Below are 14,351 nucleotides of genomic sequence, written 5' to 3' on the forward strand. Positions count from 1 at the left end.
AATATATGTATAGCTAAAATTTAATGGAAGAAGACATGGGCAAATAAGTGTCTAAATACAGTATTAGCATCAGCAGAGGATTGCGGTCACGTGAGTTATAGTTGCCTGCACTAACTATAACGGGGGAATTTCATTGGTTTTTTATCAGTAAAATGTCCAGCTAACTATAACATGTGTGAAACCTATGGTTTTTTCAGTGAATTTGCAAGGTTTTTTAAATGCTAATTCCTAACTATAACGTGTGTGAAACCTATGGTTTTTTCAGTGAATTTGTACGGTTTTTTAAATGCTAAGTTACTTTACGCCATTCGTGGCGTGCGCGCCCAGTTAACGCAGTTCGTTCCGTGCGCGCACGGTGCGCTTCGCGCACCGCGCGCCCACTTTACGCAGTTAGTGCCGTGCCCACGTTACGCGGGATGGGCCATGTACGCACGATGCGCTTCGCGCACCGTGCGCACATGGAGGACATATTATGCGCTTCGTTGTGAAAGGTAATCTTTTATATTTTGAGTTGTGCTACATAAGCCATGCACATATGGTGCCATTCGGACACCATTTGCACACGGGGTGGGGAAAGTGTGGATAGTTTTTTTTTTTTTATTAATTTTTACCGTAAGCGTAATCGGCGATTTTTCAAAAAAAAAAAAAATTGATTTTTTGGCCTTGGGGGTACTTTGGGGACACCATCATCAATGCTAGGTGGTTAGGAACTGAATACATTGCCCCTTTAGTTGTTTTTTGCCTTTGTTTTTGCTGCCTCACTCAGAGTGCGAGAGAGAAAATGGCGGCCGCCGCTTCCTGGTTTCGTCCGATTCGAATGTTTACTTAGATCTAACAGCCAATCAGAATTGCGCTTGCGCACGGCACCGTACGCGTACGGTAAGCTTACCGTAAGCTTACAGTAAGCGCACCGTAAGCTGCCACAGATATATATATTGATTTAAATGCTATTTTCTCAGGATCTACTGAACAGATTTACACCAAACCTACAAAAGGCACTTCCTTGACCTGAGGACTACCTCTCTGCCAAAGTTCAAGTAACTCTGTTCAGCCGTTCGGGCTGTAGCTGTGTCTAAAGGTCCTATGGAAAAATGCATGGGAAAAACGCGTTTTGGGACCCCCCTTTTTTCTCAGCCACCGCTTGACGAATCCCCCCGAGACTTTCAGGGTAGGAGCGGAGCGTAGCGCCCCACCTATTTTGAAAATTTCGCGAGGATTCGTCGACCGGCGCCAAAGTTATTCCAAATAGAATGTTGCGGATTTCCTATGGAAACAGGGTCCTAACTATAACTATCTACTGGCGACCGCCAGTAGATAATATATATATATATATATATATATACGCTGAACTCCAAAGTTTACGGCGTTTGGACACCACTGGAGGACGGACCACAGGTACGTGCAAAATTACTTTATTGATGCTTCCCCTTGCACCCTCGCACTCGCCTGACACGTTTCGATGCTCTAGGGATCTTGTTCACATGACGCGCTGTACAGTGCTTGATAGGCTTAAATAGTGTGTTACATTTTTTTCTATTTTCTTGTGTTTTTAAAGTGACAGATACGCACTGCACCATGTGATTGCAACCATGAACATAGAAAACATACCATATTCAACACAGTGTATAAAAAAGAGAAACCAAGAGATAAAAACCAATACAATGTTTCAATAAAACATTAAAATAGTTCCCCTTTGTTTCAAAATATAATACATTGGATTGCTGTATAGCTGCCAATTCTTTGTGCAAATATGCAAATGATGGAAAGTATAATCACGCAGATAAAATTCAATATTATTTTTAAAAAACTTTTTTCAATTTTTTAAAATTTCAAAGATTTCAAAAGTCCAGGTTTAAATACCATGACATGTATTCTGATTGACCCACTTGTGTAAGGTCAATTGTGCTTATTGGCATGCATCCATCTGGTATTTGTTGACTTCTGGTTGCCTAAGGTGCATTATGTATGAAAGTGCCAAGTGAAATGTGTTAATCATAAAAACCAGATATTCATAAAATCCTGTAAAAAGCCTTGTATAAAACCACCGTGTAAATAATTAAAACGTAGGATTCTTTGGGGAGTGCAGCAGTTTAGTTCAATGATTTACATAAAGTAGGTTTAGTTGTTATCCTACCTACTTGCTCAGGTCTGTTTGAATACACTCTTCAGGATAGATTTTATCATTATACTAAAGGTATCAATGCTATATCTACGTTATATTTTGTTTTGTTTGTCAAATGTGATGCTATAGATATGTGTAAAGATCTTCGGTTAGATTCAGACCCCCTGGATGCTTGGTGTCGAGATTTAGAATATATCTAGTCTCAAGTTGGCGCAAGTTCCGAACTCGATCTCCCCCTCTCTTTTTGCTTTGGATACAGTCGATAAGGAAGTATCTCAGAAGGGTGGAATTAGAATTGTGGTGTTCAGCAAAGTGACGTGCCACTGGATAAGATTGATCCTGGTTCTTGATCGCCCTAATATGTTGGAGTATACGTTTGTGGCCTTGTAAGATCGTAATTCCTACATAACGTAGGCCACACGGACACTCCAACACGTAGACCACATGGGTCGTTTTGTAAGTAAGGGCTTTCTTGATGGGGATTTCAACAGTATTGAAAGGAGTTTTGTAGGCAGTAGTATTAACGCCATGTTGGCATGCCTTACATGACTTGCATTTACAAAAAAAAACAACGTTGGCTCAACCAGGTTCCTTTGCTTGTAGCTTCTAAATCATTGCATACCAACGTGTCCTTCATAGATGGTGACCTGCTATAAGTTATAGCTGCCTTTTTGGGTAATTTATGTCCTATTAGTGGATCTGCCACTAAAATAGGCCAATTTCTGTTAATGATTTTTTTGATTTCTTTGCTTTGTTTATTATACCCAAAGATGAATCTAAATGCCCCATCATTTTCTTTCTTTTTGGTTGCTGACTTGCTTTGTTCATTTAGAAGTACATCTCGACTGGTCTGATTACTCTTGTCTATAGCATTTTTTACACATTTAGGGGAGTAACCCCTGGCTAGAAATCTGGCTTTGCTGGAGGCTTGCGCTATCTCCAATTCTTTATTATTGCTGCATATTCTTTTTAACCGTATCATCTCACCATAAGGGATGCTTTGGATGAGATGATCCGGATGGGCACTGCTGGCATGTAACACTGGAATTTCTGGTTGGCTGAGTTATGCACTCATGCCATGCAAGAATCACCTCTGTAGCCTGTGCTCCCCCTTTGGTAGCTTGGCACAGAGCAGTCAGGCTTATCTAAAGAGGCAATGTGTAAAGTATTCGTGCAACACACACACACAGTAACACAATGAATACAACACAAAAATACTCCACACGATTAGAAATATAGCTTATATTAGGCAGGTTGTACCCAGTTCCAAACAGGTCCTGCTGAAGTTTTACCTTCTGAAGTTGAGCCAAGAGTCCTGTTTGCGGGGAGCTGGTCACCGAGAGCAAGTAGAGCGTAGCTTGCCATGATCCTGCAGGTACAAAGAGTCCGACGGGTTTGCGGATGGCTGAAGGAATCTCGTGATTGCAAGTGGCAATGCGTGTTGGACAATGAGACGATGTTGAAGCGGCTTGCGCTGATGCTTCAAGTGAGCCGCACAGTTCTGGAGTGAATGGGCAGTTCGCAGTCATGAAGTGCCTTAAAGCTTGATTTTAAGGGTCTACAAACCACTTCCAATGGCCCAGGATTGCAAAAGCGCATCTTGGAGTTCAGTAGCGAGTTGAAAACGGGCCCAGAAGTTGTAGGGGATGAGTTGGAAGTCTTGTGTGGCCCTGAGACTTTAGAAGATCAGGAGGCATGCCAGCAAACCCTTGGAGAACAATTGGGAAAGGCAGGATCCAGCTCTCGTTCGGCAGAGTCAGAGCGCAGCACGCAGCAAGGCAACAAACAGAAAAGTAGGCCTTCCAGATCAGAAGTCAATTTGAGTCCTATAAGCAGCACAGCAATTCCTCTGACAAAGCTTCAGTTCCAGATCCAGAAGTGTCTGATTTTAGGGGTCAGAAATCCAGTACTTATACCCAAAAGTGCCTTTGATGTGAGAGTGACTGTCCTGTCTGCCAGGCTATCTGTGGTGGGTAATCAGTCCTTTGTGTTGGGCCAGGACACAGCCTATTCAAGTGAAGTGTTAGCCCCTCCCTTCCATCCTGTCCAGGCAGGGACATCCGAATGCAGATGTTTGAAGAATGGTACTCAGACACATCTATCTTTCCTGTGCCGTTTGACTGTCTGGAGGGAATTCACAAAGTGTAGCTTTCACCCAGCCCAGATGTGTATTGGAGACAGGGCGCAAGGCACACAGAGCAGTACAGAAAAATGACCACTGTCTAAAAGTGGCATTTCTAAAACAGTAAAGATAAATCTAACTTCATCAGTAAGCAGGATTTATCAATACAATTCCAAACATATGAAACATGAAAAGGCTACTCCCCTCTGATCAGGAATTACATCTTTAAAGTGTTTTAAAGAATTACCAATGTTAACCTATGAGAGGACTAGGCCTCACAGTAGTGAAAACGAAATAGTTTGTCACTACTAGAATATGCAAATCGTAAATGTACATGTCCTGCATTTTACTTACATAGCACCCTGCCCTTAGGACTACCTAGGGCCTACCTTAGGGGTGACTTATATGCAATAAAAGGAGAGTTTAAGACTTGGCGAGTCATTTTAAATGCCAGGTCTAAGTGGAAGTAAACTGCACACACAGACACCGCAGCGGCAGGCCTAATACAGGTTTGAAAGGCTATTTCTGTGGGTGGCACAATGAGTGCTGCAGGTCACTAGTAGCATGTACCTTACAGGCCCTGGGTATATGGTACCCAGGGCCTGTAAGCCGTACAAGGGACTTACTAGTAAATTAAATGGGAAACATCATTTACAGCGCATGCTGGTGGGGGGCAGAAGGTGTTGGATTTTGTTGGATTTTCAATCCAACACCTTCCCTACTGTTGCACACACTGGAGTTGGAATAGTAAATTATACTATTCCAAATTCCAGCACCCCCCTACAGCAAGTCGTTGTAACGACTGGGTTGTAATGGCATGCAATGTAACAACACGTCGTTGTAACAACATGCATTGTAATAACATGCATTGTAATGAGTGCTATTCAAATTAAATAGGTCAATCATGTGTACACCAATTGCACACATATTTAGCGAAGAAGCACTTTAGCACTGATTAGCAGTGGTAAAGTGCTCAGAATCCTAAGGCCTACAAAAAGAGTTCAGCAAAAGATATATATATGGAGGGGCTTCAGTATTATGGAGGGGTGTCAGTATTGCCCTGTCCCCAGCCCATTTAGGGCCTGGGGACCATGACCTCGGGTCCAGGTATATTTGAGGGGAAGAGGGGGCATGTGGCCACCCTCCCTGAGTCGTTTTTGACCCCAGGAAACCCATCCCCGAAGCCCAAAGTAGTTTTAAGTAGAGGGGGCATGCCCCCCCAAGCCGTTTTCAGCCCTGGGGACCCCATCCTCTGGGGCCCAAAGTGATTTTAAGGGGATGTAATAAGCAGTGCATGGTGGGGCACAAGTTATAGATGGCACTGCTAACTATAACTGGTGAATTTCTGTGTTTTGTTTGTGCAAAACATTATTACTTTAATCTTAGTTTTTTTCAGTGAATACACACATATCAATCAATCAGGGGTTTCTAAAGTGCGTTACTCACCCGTGAGAGTCTCAAGGCGCTGGGGGGGGCGGGTGCAGCTCCGGATCAGTCGGTGAGCCAGGTCTTGAGGCTCTTCCTGAAGGTGTGCAGAGTGGGGGAGCGTCTGATGTTGACTGGGAGCTTGTTCCAGGTCTTTACTGCGACGTAGGAGAAGGCTTTTCCACCTGCTCTGGTTCTGTGGATGCATTGGGTCTCTGCCTGGGCAAGGTCGGCGGAGCGGAGGTTCCTTTTGGGTACGTGGAAGGAGCCTCTTTCGTTGAGGTATTTGGGTCCGATATTGTGGAGGGATTTGTAGGCGTGGGTGGGTAGCTTGAAGGTTACTCTCTTCTCAATGGAGAGCCAGTGGAGGTCTCGTAGGTGCTTGATCATGTGCTCGTGTCGTGGGGTTCTGAGGACGAGTCTGGCTGCGGTATTCTGGATGGTTTGGAGATTGTGTAGCAGGGTTTTGTTGATTCCGGTGTAGAGGGCTTTACCGTAGTCCAGTCTGCTGGTTATGAGTGTGTGGGTGACAGTCTTTCTGCATTCCGGGGGGTCCACTTGAAGGTCTTGTGGAGGATGCGGAGGGAGTTGAAGCAGGTGGAGGCGACGGCGTTGATCTGGCGGGTCGAGGTGAGGCAGGAGTCTAGAATGATGCCGAGGTTCCGGGTGTGGTCCGTCAGGGTGAGTGGGTTTCCGAGGGCAGGGGGCCACCAGGAGCTGTCCCACGCACAGGGCGGAATTGTCCCAGGACAAGGACCTCTGTCTTCTCCGAGTTCAGTTTTAGGCAGCTGTCGCTCATCCAGGCTGCAACGTCTTTCATTCCTTCTTGGAAGCTGAGTCTGGTGTCTTCGGGGTTCTTTGTGTTAGAGAGGATGAGCTGGGTGTGGTCAGCGTAGGATACTATGCTGAGCCCATGCTGTGGGACGATGGCGGCGAGGGGGGCCATGTAGATGTTGAAGAACGTGGGGCTGAGCGAGGATCCTTGGGGTACTCCACAGTTGATCTATGTAGGTTCAAAGAGGAAGGGATGGAAGCCTGATCCTTTGGGTTCTGCCAGAGAGAAAGGAGCGGATCCAGTTGAGTGCGGTTCCTCGTACACCAGCGTCATGGAGTCTGGCTGCGAGAGTGCGGTGTGAGACAGTGTTGAAGGCTGCGGAGAGGTCTAGTAGGATGAGTGCCGCAGTGTGCCCCTGGTCGAGTAGCATGCGGATGTCATCGGTGACGGCGAGGAGGGTGGTCTCGGTGCTGTGGTTGCTGCGAAATCCAGACTGGGAGGAATAGAGGATGGTATTCTCTTGGATGAAGGTGGTCAGCTGGGGGTTGATGAATCTCTCGGTGACTTTGGCTGTGAAGGGAAGGAGAGAGATGGGTTGGGTAGTTTTTCAGGTCCATCGGGTCGGCCAAGGGTTTCTTGAGAAGAGGCTTGACCTCTGCCTGTGAGAAAGTGGCTCTGTATATACTGTTCCCTAATAGGTACAGGGTGTACAGAGTCCACAGTCCCCCAGGGTGTGACAGAGGTTAAAGTTAGATATAACCTTACTCTCTAAAGTGGTAGCTTGGTTGAGCAGTAAGGCAGTACCAGAGGACAGTGTAAAGCATTTGTTGTACACACTCAGTCAGCAAATGGTCTCACACACTCAATAACTGAACTCTAGGCCAATGATTTATATATAAAAAAATTATATGTTTGTTTTATTTTAGAACCAACACTTGGATTTAAAATATACTTTCTCAGCATGAGATGTTTCATATAAATACTTTTGCAATATGCAATTGGCTTTTGTAAACAGTTACAAGTGGTTGCAATGGCAACTCTATTTTAAACACAACAATGCATTGAGCTCAATGATAAATTCAAGTTATTTGTAACAGATTACTTTTTAGATTACTTTTAGAATTCCAGGACTGGATCCTAGATTCAGTCCTGGGTCAGTATTCAGAATCAAGTGATGAAAGTCGACTTTAGTACTGTAATGAGTTTGAACTAATATTTAGCTATTTTAAAAGTTGACACTTAGAAAATATTTCAGAGAAAACTATCAATGATTCCCTATGGAAGAAAATTCAGGTTATAGGTACAGTATGTTCTCGTTACTTTTGTAATCCAGTACTGGGTGCCTAGACTCAGTACTGGGACCTTTATCGAAAACAGGTAAGTAATTACGTTTTCAGATATTATATGATTTTTGAAGAATATTTAAAGATTGCAGAAATCAACACTTAGAAGAAATTTCACAGAAAAACAGTCAATGGTTTCCTATGGAAGAAAAATGAGTTAAAGGTAAGTACAGTTGTGGGTATTTTTCAGAGTCAGTGCTGGGCACCAAGATCCAGCACTGGGATCTCACCTAAGAGCAGGTGAGTAAATTCGTTTTTGTCACTCGGCTGATTTTTGGTGAATATTTGAAGATTTGAAAAGTCCACACTTAGAAGAAATTTCAGGAAAAAGCCAGTCAATGTTACCCTGTGAGAAAAATAGAGTTTGCGGTTTCAGGGTAAGTACTCGACTGGCAGGTTCTGGGCACAGACTCAGGGGTCTCCCAGGGTCAGGTAGGTACAGTTGGTTCACCCTCAGCGACTCTAGGGCGGCCGGGTGCAGAGAGAGTTAGGCCCAATGTTATCCTATGAGGGATAGGGGGGCCTTGTTTGGTGGCTGCTGTCTGGCAAGCCACGCGGCTGTGGGAGCTGGGCTCCTGGTCACTTACTCAGGGCAAGTGGGGAAGTAGGTAGGTGTAGAGTTTTCACTGGCAGGGCCACTCGGGCGGCTGGGTGCAGAGTGCTTTTGAGCCTTCGGGCGCTCAATGGATTTCAATGGGAAATCTCCGATTTGGAAAAAGACTGCAAGCTCGGGGACGAGGACTCTTCAGGTGCCACCACCACTTCGAGAGGTAAGTTGGGTAGTTGGAGGATAGGTAGGTACCCCGGGATTGGACACAGAGGGCCGTGGGGCGCCGGGTGCAGGGGTGCCTCTTGGTGTCGGAAAATCTTACCCTCTGTTGATCGCGGTTGGGGTGGCACACTGTTCTGAGGCTGCAGGCTTCTTCAGGATTGTCGAGGGGGGTCCTTGGGTGCCGGACTCGGGGTCATAGCCGCCGTGGGGTCGTCCTCGTGGGTTTAGTTCACTCCGGCACCGGCCAGGCTGGGCTGGTGCAGAGTGGGCTGGGATCGCGGTTCCGGGCTGCTGCCAGGGGTGAAAGGTAGGTTTTGAGTAGAGCCTCTACTCATGGGAGTCCCAGGGAATCAGAGTTCAAAGGTAGCCAGGTCCTCCGGGGTTTCTGAGGTTGCTGGCCACAAGAGATGCCGCGCTGGAGCAGGAGCAGGAGCAGGTTCGAAGGTCGACAGGCCGGTAGGGCTGGGGCCAAAGCAGTTGGTGTCTTCCTCTTTTTAGCAGCTGCAGGGCAGGTCTTTGTTCTTCTTGCTCTTCTTGTAGTTTCGAATCTGGGATCTGGGGAAGGAAGGTTCAGGGTGCCCCTAAATACTAGATTTAGGGGCGTTACAGGTAGGTGAAGGACAGGGACCAATGGGTCCCCGTCCTGGGGTGGGTACACCCCCGATCCTGCCTCTCTCCTGTGGGAGGGGGGCAGTAGCCTAGTCCTGATAGGGTAGGGCTCCCCATCTTCAAGATGGCGAGAGCCCGGAGATGTGCTTCACCTCGCCTCCCCCACCTGAGGGGTGGGGTTGGCAGGCTGGCACATCCCCTGTCCTTATTTGGGGTTTCCGGCCAGAGCTTCCCGCCAGCGTGGGGGGTTGCAGGGGCCTGGGGAAGCTCACAGAGGCGGCATACCTTTGAAGCTTCCCCCTGCCCATCCTGGGGGAGGAGATTTAGCACCTCGCCCAGGATGTGCATTGTTGCAGGACCAGGAGAGCAGGGGCTCTCCTACCCAGGGGTCCAGCAACATGTCTGCTGGGTGGCAGCCTAGGCAGCCTCAGAGCAGACGTGGATTCGTAGGTTAGGTTTCAGGGGGCACCTATAAGATGCCCTCTGGGGTGCTGGGTACATTAAATCCCACACTGGCATCAGTGTGGGTTTAATGTGCTGAGAAGTTTGATACCAAACTTCCTAGTCTTTAGTGTTGCCATTATGGTGCTGTGGAGCTCGTGTTTGACGAGCTCTCAGCACCATGTACTTCTTAAATGGCAGCACTGCACTTGCAGGGCTCAGGAATCGACCTGGGCACTGTAGGGGCACAGGGCTCCTGCTCCTGTGCCCACACCATTGGCATAAGGCACCCAGCTAGAGGGGTGACTGATGTATGCCATGGCAGTGTAGGTGATGGGCATGGCACACAGGGCTGTGTGCCATGTCGACTTTGTTTTGGTTTTGCACCCAAACACTCAGCCTGCAAAGGCAGTGTGTGTGTGTAAGGGTACAGGGCCTCTAAGGGTGGCACAAGGTGTGCTGCAGCTCTTAGAGGTCTTCTTTGGTCACAAAGCCCTGGGTACTTAGGGTACCATTTACCAGGGGCTGACATGTGGCCAGGGTTTGCCAATTTGGGTTTTGGCTGTTAGGCAGTTTTTAGGGAAGGAACACAGGCCCTGGGCACCTGATTGGCAGGAGCCCAGGGCACAACAAGGAAAAGTGCATCAGCTATTAGGCAAAAAAGGGGGGGGGGGGTTACTGCAACAGAAACCCACTTTCTTACACTGCCCGCTTCCAGTCATCGGGGAAGATGCCGGATTCGAGGGAGGTGTTGATGGTCCGGCCTAGTTTGGGTGCTATGGAGGCGGCTCTGTGGTAGATGTGTGGTGGACAGGGGTCCGTGTGAGCTCCTGCGTGGGTGTTCTTCATGGTCGTGGTGGTGTCTTCAGTGGTGGCAGGTTTCCAAGTGGTGATAGTCGGCTGGTTGTCGGTGGTGGAGAGGGGGGTGGTGTCCGGAGTCTGTTCACTGAAGTTGTCATAGAGGGCCTTGATTTTCAGGTGGAAGTAGGAGCTAAGCTTGTTGCAGAAGTCCTGAGATGGTGTGACGTCCGTGGCTTAACTGGGGGGGTTTGGTGAACTGATATGACGTTGAAGAGTTATTTTGCTTTACTTGCGTAGGTGTGGATTTTGTTCTTGATAAAGGTCTGCTTGGTGGCTCTTATGCGCTGGTGGTATTCATTCATGGCGTTCCTGTAGTTGTTCTGGTCTTCGGTGGTTTTCCTGTTCCGCCAGAGTTTCTCGAGGTGTCTGCAGGAGCACTTGGCTTCTTGGAGGTCAGTGGTGAATCAAGCGGCTTTCAGGGGGCGTTGTTTGGCGGAGTGGTGGAGGGGTGCGAGCTTATCAGCGCAGCCGGCGATCCAGCAGTGTAGTTCTTTGGCTGCGGATTTGGCGTTGGTCGTGGTGGAGGGGGAGTCGTGGAGGAGGGTGCTGATGAGATGTTCCTCTGTGATCTTGCTTCAGTTCCTTCGTGCTGGGCGTGGGGCGGGTTTGGGTGCGGTGGTGGTGTTGAAGGTGAAGTGTACGCAGTGGTGGTCTGTCCAGAGGGGCTGCGTGGTGTGGCTGAACTGGATGTTCGTTTCCTGCGAAGATGGTGTTGAGGGTGTGTCCAACTCTGTGGGTGGGGGTGATTAGGAGCTGCTTCAGTCGGAGGTTGGCGAGGTTGTCAAGGAGGGTGGTGGTTGTCGAGGTGGAAGCTCAGGTCTCCGATGAGAATGTAGTCTGTGGAGGCGATGGCATGGGGTGCGACGAGGTCGGCAATGGTGGTGACGAAGAGGCGCGAGGCCCGGGGGGTCTGTAGATGAGGGTCCCACGCAGCGTGGTTCTGGGGCTGGTTTGGATCTGGAAGTGGAGGTGCTCTGTGTTGGAGGTGGAGAGTCGGAGGGAGCTCGTGTGTGCGATGGTGAGTCCTCCTCCTGGGCGGTGGGGGCGGTCCTTTCTTTGAATCTTGTATCCGTCGGGGATGGCCGTGTCGATGTCGGGGGCAGCGTTGGTCCATGTTTCTGTGAAGAAGGCAACGTCTGGCGAGAGGATGTCGAGCATGTTCCAGATCTCTGAGGTGTGTCTGTGGAGGGAGAGCACATAGAGGAGTATGAAAGTCCGGGCTTAGGTGGTGCCTGCGTCCGTCGTGGGTTCAGCTGTGGGGGGGGGGGGGTCTGTTGATGGTGAAGGATTGTCGGTGGTGTCGGCAGGAGAACTGGCCGTGGGTGGAGTTTGTCGTCTCTCTCTCTCTCTCTCGATATATATATATATTCACTGAAAAAACCATAGGTTTCACACACGTTATAGTTAGGAATTAGCATTTAAAAAACCTTAGAAATTCAGTGAAAAAACCATAGGTTTCACACATGTTATAGTTAGCTGGACATTTTACTCGTAAAAAACCAATGAAATTGCCCCGTTATAGTTAGTTCAGCTAACTATAACTCGCGCGCCCGCAATGCACTGCTGATGACGTCACATATTACATCACTCATGACATGGTCAGTGACATCACTCATGACATCACTGATGACATCTCAAATGACATCACTGATGACATCACTGATGACATCATCCTTGTGATAGAGTGGCAGACCTCCTCTCACCTTAATATAAGCTTTGATACACACATTCAAAAATAGAGACTAAAATTTTCAAAACAATGAACATACCAATACCAGTTACAACAACCTCTTCAGTAATTCTAAGATCAACATACACATCCACTCATTCACCAACAGTCCTATACAGTCACTCATACATGTACTCACTCATCATATGTACTCATACACCTATACATCCTGTTACATAATGCCACTCATCCATAGAGTTACTCACACACATAGTCACTCATGCTAGTAAAGAATCAAACATACATTCACCTGCATATACAGTTATACACACACCACCACACTTACTTCTACGGAAACTTACACATACTTAGTCTTTTAAACAATCACTTATAGAAACACATACTTATTCATACAGGAACTCTTTCAATCTCTCCCTCTCACATATACTCACATATATACACCAATAGTCACATATACTAGTTTAAAACATATGTAGTTACTCATAAAGACACTATTGAGACAGTCATTCACTCACTAACACACCAATACACACACGCATCCACCCATGCAGTCCTGCACACATGCTCTGTTCAACACATACAAACAGTGAGTCACTCATTCATGCACCTATGCACTACGTCATACCCCCCACCGAACCATGCAGACACTCAGACTAATACTCAAAAAAACCAACTAATAACCTATATAGACACCCATGTAGCTACTCACCAACCCATGCAGCCACTTATACACAAAGTGAAAAAATGATACAGATATTTACATATTTAAAAATTACTCACTAAGCCATGTATTCACTATGATACACTTAATCAGTCAGTTACACATTCAATTTTTCAAAAAGAAATCATCCATTTAGACAGTAATATACCCATTTATTCTTCTATCAACCTTGAGATATACATATATAAAACATATTTAATTTTCAGAAAAACACACATTCACTGGATGATGTCATCAGTGATGTCATCAGTGATGTCATTTGAGATGTCATCAGTGATGTCGACATCATCCTTGTGATAGAGTGGCAGACCTCCTCTCACCTTAATATAAGCTTTGATACACACATTCAAAAATAGAGACTAAAATTTTCAAAACAATGAACATACCAATACCAGTTACAACAACCTCTTCAGTAATTCTAAGATCAACATACACATCCACTCATTCACCAACAGTCCTATACAGTCACTCATACATGTACTCACTCATCATATGTACTCATACACCTATACATCCTGTTACATAATGCCACTCATCCATAGAGTTACTCACACACATAGTCACTCATGCTAGTAAAGAATCAAACATACATTCACCTGCATATACAGTTATACACACACCACCACACTTACTTCTACGGAAACTTACACATACTTAGTCTTTTAAACAATCACTTATAGAAACACATACTTATTCATACAGGAACTCTTTCAATCTCTCCCTCTCACATATACTCACATATATACACCAATAGTCACATATACTAGTTTAAAACATATGTAGTTACTCATAAAGACACTATTGAGACAGTCATTCACTCACTAACACACCAATACACACACGCATCCACCCATGCAGTCCTGCACACATGCTCTGTTCAACACATACAAACAGTGAGTCACTCATTCATGCACCTATGCACTACGTCATACCCCCCACCGAACCATGCAGACACTCAGACTAATACTCAAAAAAACCAACTAATAACCTATATAGACACCCATGTAGCTACTCACCAACCCATGCAGCCACTTATACACAAAGTGAAAAAATGATACAGATATTTACATATTTAAAAATTACTCACTAAGCCATGTATTCACTATGATACACTTAATCAGTCAGTTACACATTCAATTTTTCAAAAAGAAATCATCCATTTAGACAGTAATATACCCATTTATTCTTCTATCAACCTTGAGATATACATATATAAAACATATTTAATTTTCAGAAAAACACACATTCACTGGATGATGTCATCAGTGATGTCATCAGTGATGTCATTTGAGATGTCATCAGTGATGTCATGAGTGATGTCACTGACCATGTCATGAGTGATGTAATATGTGACGTCATCAGCAGTGCATTGCGGGCGCGCGAGTTATAGTTAGCTGAACTAACTATAACGGGGCAATTTCATTGGTTTTTTACGAGTAAAATGTCCAGCTAACTATAACATGTGTGAAA

This window comes from Triturus cristatus, chromosome 6, assembly GCF_964204655.1.
Source record: "Triturus cristatus chromosome 6, aTriCri1.1, whole genome shotgun sequence".
Taxonomy (NCBI): domain Eukaryota; kingdom Metazoa; phylum Chordata; class Amphibia; order Caudata; family Salamandridae; genus Triturus; species Triturus cristatus.